The sequence below is a fragment of the Hemiscyllium ocellatum genome, chromosome 31 (assembly GCF_020745735.1).
Source record: "Hemiscyllium ocellatum isolate sHemOce1 chromosome 31, sHemOce1.pat.X.cur, whole genome shotgun sequence".
NCBI lineage: Eukaryota > Metazoa > Chordata > Chondrichthyes > Orectolobiformes > Hemiscylliidae > Hemiscyllium > Hemiscyllium ocellatum.
Window position 1 is genome coordinate 399,120 of NC_083431.1, and position 9,284 is coordinate 408,403.

General features: G+C 40.2%; 1 protein-coding gene across 1 annotated transcript in view; it reads right to left on the reverse strand.

Annotated features, from left to right (window-relative positions):
* The window catches only part of LOC132830416 (integrin alpha-E-like), a 396,956-nt gene extending 391,272 nt beyond the window's left edge, over positions 1 to 5,684 (reverse strand). Inside the window, exon 1 of the mRNA XM_060848093.1 lies at positions 5,653 to 5,684. The gene's annotated coding sequence lies outside the window, so the exon portion shown is untranslated. The remainder of the gene's footprint in view (positions 1 to 5,652) is intronic.
* Positions 5,685 to 9,284: the final 3,600 nt, after the last annotated feature.

Below are 9,284 nucleotides of genomic sequence, written 5' to 3' on the forward strand. Positions count from 1 at the left end.
ACTGGTAGGTATAGGGAATGCTGGATGACTAAAGAAATTGAGGGTTTGGTTAAGAAAAAGAAGGAAGCATATGTCAGGCATAGACAGGATAGATCGAATGAATCCTTAGACGAGTATAAAGAAAGTAGGAGTATACTTAAGAGGGAAATCAGGAGGGCAAAATGGGGACATGAGATAGCTTTGGCAAATAGAATCAGGGAGAATCTAAAGGGTGTTTATAAATATATTAAGAACAAAAGGGTAACTGAGGAGAGAATAAGGCACCTCAAAGATCAGCAAGGCGGCCTTTGTGTGGAGCCACAGACCTTTGTGTGGAGCCACAGAAAGTGGGGGAGATACTAAATGAATATTTTGCATTAGTATTTACTGTGGAAAAGGATATGGAAGATGTAGACTGTAGGGAAATAGATGATGATACCTTGCAAAATGTCCAGATTACAGAGGAGGAAGTGCTGGATGTCTCGAAACGGTTAAATACCCAGGACCTGATCAGAAGTACCCGAGAACTCTGTGGGTCTTTTGCTGAGATATTTGTATCATCAATAGTCACAGGTGAGGTGCCGGAAGACTGGAGGTTGACAAACGTGGTGCCACTGTTGAAGAAGGGTGGTAAAGACAAGCCAGGTAACTATAAACCGGTGAACCTGACCTCGGTGGTGGGCAAGTTGTTGGAGGGAATCCTGAGGGACAGGATGTACATGTATTTGGAAAGGCAAGGACTGATTATGGATAGTCAACATGGCTTTGTGCGTGGGAAATCATGTCTCACAAACTTGATTGAGTTTTCTGAAGAAGTAACAAAGAAGATTGATGAGGGCAGAGCAGTAGATATGATCTTTATGGATTTCAGTAAGGCGTTCGACAAGGTTCCCCATGGAGGCTGATTAGCAAACTTAGATCTCATGGAATACAGGGAGAACTAGCCATTTGGATACAGAACTGGCTCAAAGGTAGAAGACAGAGGGTGGTGGTGGAGTGTTGATTTTCAGACTGGAGGCCTGTGACCAGGGGAGTGCCACAAGGACTTTTTGTCATTTACATAAATGATTTGGATGTGAGCAGAAGAGGTACAGTTAATAAGTTCGCAGATGACACCAAAATTGGAGGTGTGGTGGACGGCGAAGAGGGTTACCTCAGATTACAACAGGATCTGGACCAGATGGGCCAATGGGCTGAGAAGTGGCAGATAGAGTTTAATTCAGATAAATGCAGGGTGCTGCATTTTGGGAAAGCAAATCTTAGCAGGACTTATGCACTTAATGGTAAGGTCCTATGGAGTGTTGCTGAACAAAGAGACCTTGGAGTGCAGGTTCATAGCTCCATGAAAGTGGAGTCGCAGGTAGATAGGATAATGAAGAAGGCGTTGGTATGCTTTCCTTTATTGGTCAGAGTATTGAGTACAGGAGTTGGGAGGTCATGTTGCAGCTGAACAGGACATTGGTTAAGTCACCGTTGGAATATTGCATGCAATTCTGGTCTCCTTCCTATCGGAAGGATGTTGTGAAACTTGAAAGGGTTCAGAAAAGATTTACAAGGATGTTGCCAGGGTTGGAGGATCTGAGCTACAGGGAGAGGCTGAACAGGCTGGGGCTGTTTTCCTGGAGCGTCGGAGGCTGAGGGGTGACCTTTACAAAATTATGAGGGGCATGGATAGGATAAATAGACAAAGTCTTTTCCCTGGGGTCGGGGAGTCCAGAACTAGAGGGCATAGGTTTTGGGTAAGTGGGGAAAGATATAAAAGAGACCTAAGGGGCAACTTTTTCATGCAGAGGGTGGTAAGTGCATGGAATGAGCTGCCAAAGGATATGGTGGAGGCTGATACAATTGCAAAATTTAAGAGGCATTTGGATGGGTACATGAATAGGAAGGGTTTTGAGGGATATGGGCCGAGTGCTGGCAGGTGGGACTAGATTGGGTTGGGATATCTGGTCAGCATGGATGGGTTGGACCAAAGGGTCTGTTTCAACGCAGTACACCTCTATGACTCTATGACTCTAATAACCATGAAGTCAGAAGTAGAGATTTTTACTGATGACTGCACAATGGTCAGCACCATTCACTATTCCACAGATACCAAAGTGGATTGTGTGAAAATTCAGCAAATTCAGGACATTATACAGACTTGGCTGATAAGTGTTTCTGAAGATGTCATGTCCAACTTGCTGCCAGACCTACTGCCTTCCTCTCGGACTTTCTGTTTTCATTTCAGCTTTCTAGTATTTGCAGTATTTGCTTTTATTTAAGTGGTAAATAACATTCACAATTCACAATTGCCTGTTGGACTATAACCTGGTGCTGTGTGATTTTTAACTTTGTACACCCCAGTCCAACACTGGCATCTCCAAACCACAATTGCCAGCTTATTATCATCTCTCTATGACATTCAACGACATTACCATCACTGAGTTTCCCAATGTCTACATCCTGCAGATTACAATTGGTCACAAATTGAACTGGACAAGCCAAATAAATCCATGGCTATAAAAACAAGTGAGAACTCCAGCAACTGCAAATTCCCTATCACAACCATCTCGACGGAACTATGCCATCATCCCTTCTTTGTTGCTAGATCAAATTCCTAATAGCATTGTAATGGTACTAACATGCTCTCTGACACTCCTTAGGGACTGTAGCAGTTCAAGGTGGCAACTCATTATCATTTTCTCAAGGGAAATTAAGGATGGACAAAATTTTCAAAGGGCTTAGTCAGTGATGACTCATACCATTAAAGCATTAAGTAATGCTTCTAAATAACACCATTTGTTAACTTTCGGTATTATCTAAAAATGCTATTTTGGCCTCAATCAATTGTTCTTCATTAGCTTTTTACATTACATGGCTCATCCTAAGAAATCTTCTCAAGCACTAAATTTCAAAGCTGTTGACTTTCATTCCTTCTCTCCAAATGCTCCAAACACCACATCCATAACTTAATACTGACTCGACATAATAATTCAGCATTCCAGCTGTTATTGCATTGTAATTTCCAATATATTTGCAGCTCAACAAACTTTTTTCTCATTTATTCTTAGGATGTGGGTGTCACTGGCTGGGCCAGCATTTACTGTCCATCTCTGGTTGCCTACGAGAGACACTGCAATCCATTTAATAGAAGTGGACCCACCATGCTGTTAGGGGGCAATTTCTAAGATTTTCACCCAGTGACACTGAAGGAAGTGACCATATTTCTAAGTAAGGATAAAAAGCAGCTTGGTAGTGTTATTCCCATGCACGTGTTGTCCTTGTCCTTAGAAGTGGTTTTGGGTTTCAAAGATGCTCTCTAGGGAGTGCAGTAGCAATGAAATTCTGCAGTGCATCTTGTAGATGGCACAGACTGCGGCTACTGAGCAGCATTGGTGGAGAGAGTGAATGTTTGTGAGTGTGGTGTTAATCAAGTGGGATGTTGAGCTTTTTCAATGTTATTGGAGCTGCACTCATTCAGCCAAGTGGACAGTATTACAGCATACTGCTGACTTGCACATCCTGGATGGTGTGCAGGCTTTGGGACTCAGGGGGTGAGTTACTCATTGCATCTGACCTGCTCTTGTAGCCACTCTATTTAAATGGCTAGTTCAGTTTCTGATCAATAGTGACTCCTAAGAAGTTGACATTCAAATTGAATTTCAGGCATAATGGTTAGATTCTCTATTGACAGAGATGGTAATTGCTTACTTTTCTTTTGTTGGTTCAAGTCTGGGCAATATCCAGATTTCACTGCATTTAGAATCAAACGCTTCAGTATCAAGGGGGCCGGGAATGCTGCTGAGCATTGTGCAAACATCAGTGATCTCGTTATACATTTGTATAAATCACAAGAAATGGTTAAGCTTTCATATAGACTAAAAGACAGATTGTGTTCCCCGAGAACATTTTAAAGTTCAGTTCAAATACACAGGCCACTCAACGTGTTTTTTTGATGCGTTTGACAATTACTGCAGTAAGGTTAACATTATTGCATGTGATTCTGATTAAATATTTACAACGGACCTTTGTGTATCTTCATCTTCAATTAGAACTAACATGTTCCTTCACCAAAATCTAAGTTGTAAGTGATTGAGAAGGCAAGAATTTACCCTTTCCATCTAATGGTTCACTGGCAAGTTGCCATAAATGAGAATAAAGGGAGATGACTATCTTCCAAATCAAAATCTCGCAAAATTGTGCAAGCGATCTTTATAAACACTTGTATATTGCTGTATGTCTAATACAGAGCACAAGACTTGTTGACATAACGGGTAAACTGAAACTATTTTCACTGTGTACAGCTGGATTTAGATAATTTGTAGAAAATAAATTCAATATTTTGGAATAAAAGTCAAATATTGAGATGCTTGATTTAAGTACCAAGGGAGGTGACGTGCCAGTTCTGGAACACAGAAGATAGAACAATACAGCATAGTACAGGCCCTTCGGCCCTCAATGTTGGTGCTGACCTGTGAAACCGATCTGAAGCACGTGACCTACACTATTCCATCATCATCCATATATTTATCCAATGACTATTTAAATGCCCTTAAAGTTGGCAAGTCTACTATTGTTGCAGGTAGGGCATTCCATGCTCATACTACTCTCTGAGTAAAGAAACTACCTCTGATATATGTCCTATGTCTATCACTCCTCAATTTAAAGCTAAGCCCCCTCATGCTAGCCATCACTATCCAAGGAAAAAGGCTCTCATTGTCCACCCTATTTAACCCTCTGATTATCTTATATGTCTTAATTAAGTCACCTCTCAACCTTCCTTTCTCTAACAAAAACAGCCTCACATCCCTCAGCCTTTCCTCAAAAGACCTTCGCTCCATACCAGGCAACATCCTGGTAAATCTCCTCTGTGCCATCCTGGAGTGTAGAAAGGATGTAGAATTTTGTAGAAGTAGAGAAAGTTACAACGCTAGCTTGTGAACTGAAAGAAGTGAGTTATGAGGAAAGTCTATGAAGGTTTTTGAGGGTGAACAGACATAATTTAAAGTTGAAAGAAAGACAAAGAAACTCAGGTTCCTCTTCATCGTAAGAGAATGATAGAACAGAAAACTAAGGTAAGGTTAAAGAAGGAGTATATGAATTCCCATTAGAAGCGAAAAGGAACTGTTAGTTGCAGAATCACAAATATTGAGATTGATGAGAAGTTTAGAAGAACATGCCCAATAGGTCAATGGTACGCTTTGACCAAAATGTCATTCATTACCTAAATTTTACTATAATGCCTCATTTCTAATAAACAAGCAGCTGTCAAAGATAAAAGATTTAGATTAATTTTTCAGTGTAGAACCTTGCTAAAGTTGAACTTGAGTCGAATAATCTGGGCTACATTATAGCCTTATCTGCTTTGAACTTGACATTTCACAAATGATATACCTTAACTCTAAATATTTTGTGATTAACAAGGTTTACACTGCACAAGAACCTTACAAAATAATTTACTTAAGGCAGATCTTAAATGCTTGGTGAACAATATTAAAATGAACAATCTAAAGGTAATTATGTTAGTTTTTAAAATCAACATAAAAGTAATTATATGTTTTTATACACATTCATAAATAATTATAATTATTTATAGTAACTGTAGTTTGCAACTGATTCTAATTTGATATTAATGGCACAAAAGTACAGTAATCTAAAATCATCCTTACAAAGAAATGTAAATGTACTTACATAACAGCAAAAGAAGCAGAGCTACAATCATTTTTTTCATTTTAATGTTACTAAAGACTGTGACAGTAAGTAGACTATTTCAATTCTCCACAGCAATTACAACTGAAAATTTACATCCAAATTAAAGCACATATGGGCAGTAAGAATACAGATGAGCAACTACTCCACCCCCGCAAAAGTTTTACACATCTTTTTCCCATGTAGTCTGAACTGTTTGAAAACCACTATAGCACGAAACTGATGTTAAAGGATGTGGTGTTGGTCACGGAAACTCCATAGTCAGTCTGCAACAGATGGGAGCCTCATAATAATCAAGAACATGAAGTAAAGCTTGCAAAATGGAGTGCTGCTATGAGCAAAATCAAATTAGAGAAGTTAGCAGCACTTTAAGCCCTCTAAATCCCAAGAAACAGACATCACTAGGGCTTATGCTCGAAACGTTGAATTCTCTATTCCTGAGATGCTGCCTAACCTGCTGTGCTTTGACCAGCAACACATTTGCAGCTGTGATCTCCAGCATCTGCAGACCTCATTTTTTACTATCACTAGGAAATTATCTGTCTTATGCTAAGCAAAAGTATGTGTCATGTAACTATGGCATTAAAAAACTTAACACAGCAGGTCCCACATGTGAAAAACCTCTACTCAAAAAATTAACCAGCCTTATCTCTTTTCAGATTAATGCATTATTTGTAAATTTATAATATTTCATTTTATTTCTGATTTTAAGATTCCATGATATATTATGGTGTGAGTGGTTAACATGAAATGGTTGCCAATTCTAACGACAGCTTACATTTATAAAGCACATAAACATAATAATACACTGTTATGATTGAAGCGAGAGAAACAGAAACATAAAATATAGGAGCAGGAGGAGGCCATTTGGCCCTTCCAGCCTGTTCCACCATTCATCACAATCATGGCTGATCATCCAACTCAATAACATAATCTTGCTTTCTCCCCATAACCTTGATCCCATTTGCCCAAAGTGTTATATGTAGCTGCTGCTTAAATACATTCAACATTTTGGCATTAACTATTTCCTGTAATAATGAATTCCCCAGCCTCACCACTCTTTGGGTGAAGAAATGTCCTAAATGGTCTACCCAGAATCCTCAGATTGTGACCCCTGGTTCTGGACAAACTCACCATCAGCAACATCCTCCTTGCATCTACGCTTCTAGTCCTTTATAGGTTTATTTATAGGTTTCTATGAGATCTCCCCTCACTCACTTGAAACCCAGCGAAAACAATCCCAAACTAGTCAATCTCTCCTCATACCTCAGACCAGCCATCCCTGGAATCAGCCTGGTAAACCTTCATTGCACTCCCTCAAGAGCAAGAGCATACTTCCTCAGAAAAGGATGCCAAATAGCACACAGTACTCTAGATGTGGCCTCACCAAGGCCCTGTATAACTGCAACAACACATCTCTGCCCCTGTACTCAAAACCTCTAATAATGAAGGCCAACATATCACTTACCTACTTTACCACCCGCTGCTCCTGCATGCCTACCTTCAGTGACTGATGCACAAGGACACCCAGGTCCTGCTGCATGCTCCCCTCTCCCAATTTACAGCCATTCAGGTTGTAATCTGCCTTCTTGTTTTTGCTTCCAAAGTGAATAACTTCATATTTATCCAAATTATACTGCATCTGCAATTGATTTGCCCACTCACCCAACCTGTTCAGCTCTTGCTGAAGGATCTCTTTGTCACAGTTCACCCTCCCACCCAACTTGGTATCATTTGCAAACTTTGATGTACTATCCCTCTTTATTTCATTATTCTTACTATTGCACTACTCACTAAATTTTATTAATTTTGCTAATTAAACTAATTAAATTAAACTAATGTTAATTAAATTAACAAAATTTAATTAATTTAGCCAGTTCCTGATATGGCCAAACATATGCTTTTCCACTATTAGACTTAAAGTAAAATAGTGAATAATTTTCACCAATAAGTTAGTTCTTAGTTCTTGAAGAACAAAGGAAAAAATGCTCAGACTGCTGTCAGTTTGGTGTTCTGGCCCATATGGCTGGGTGTCACAAACATACACAGTCATTTCCAAAACCTTGATAATTGCTGCTTCACCAGGAAACACAGTAGAGTTAAGTGTTCCAGTTACTCTGAAACAGGTGACACAAACCAAGCAGCTTACTCTGTAGCAAACTTTCTCAAATTGAAAATCCAAAATCCATCTCCAAGTCTGAAAAGTACACTTTGAACAGAACAGTCATAAATTCCAGTCAGAAAAACAGTCAGGTGTTTTCCCTGAAACAAATTTAAGGATTGAAGACCAGCAAATATCTAGAAACATATCATAAAAACAAAAGAAAAATGCTACGTGGTGAACATTAGTGGGAAGCCAAAGCATTTAAAAACCAGCAGATTAAAAACTAAAAAATCAATAAGGGGGTTGAGGATGAAATATAAAATGGTGGAGGAACTGAATAGATACTTTGCATCAGTTTTCACAGTTGAAGTCACCAGCAGCATACCAGAACTTCAAGAGTGGCAGTGGGCAAAGGTGAGCGTAGTGGCCATCACTGAGGAGAAAGTGCTAGGGAAGCTAGAAGGTTTGAAGGTGAAGACATCACCTGGATCAAATGGATGACACAGCCCAGAGTTCTCAAGGAGATAACGGAGATGATTATGGAGACATTTGTGGTGGTCTTTCAGGAAATACTGGAGTCAGGAGGATCCCAGAAGACTGAAAAATGGCTAATGTAACACCCTTGTTTAAGAAGGAGGGGAGGCAGAAGACAGGAAACTCGATGCCAGTTTGCCTGACATCAGTCAGTTGGTAAAACTTTAAAATCCATTATTTAGATTAGATTCCCTACAGTGTGGAAACAGACCCTTCCACCCAACAAGTCCACACCTACCCTCCAAGGATGAACCCACCCAGACCCATTTCCCCTCTGACTAATGCACCTAACATTACGGTCAATTTAGCATGGCCAATTCACCTGACCTGCACTTCTTTGGACTGTGGGAGGAAACTGGAGTACCCAGAGGAAACCTATACAGAAACAGGGAGAACGTGCAAACTCCACACAGGCAGTCGCCCAAGGCTAGAATCGAACCTGGGACCCTGATGCTGTGAGGCACCAGTGCTAACCACTAAGCCACCGTGCCACTCTAGAAATGCAGGATCATCCGAGATGAGATAGTCATGTACTTGGAAATACATTGTAAAATGGGCTCAGTCAGCATAGCTTTTGCTGTTAGAATTTTTTTAGGAAATAACATTAGACAAATGAGAGCCAATGGACGTGATCTACCTGAATTTCCAGAAAGCCTTTGACATGGTGGTGCGCAAGAAACCGCTAAATAAGAGCCCATAGTGTTGGGACAAAGTCTGGCATAGATAGAGGATTGGCCGACTGGCAGAAAGCAGAGAGTCTCTGAGTAAAAGGGTCTTTTTCAGGATGACAGCCAGTGATTGTGGAGTTTCACAGGCTTCAGGGTTGGGACCACATTATTCTTTTTATACATAAGCAATCTGGATGAAGGAACTGAGAGCATTCCTGCTAGGTTTGCAGATGACAAAATGATAGGTGGATAGACAGGTAGTTTTGAGGAAATGGGAAGGCTGCAGAAGGACATAGAAGATGTTTCCA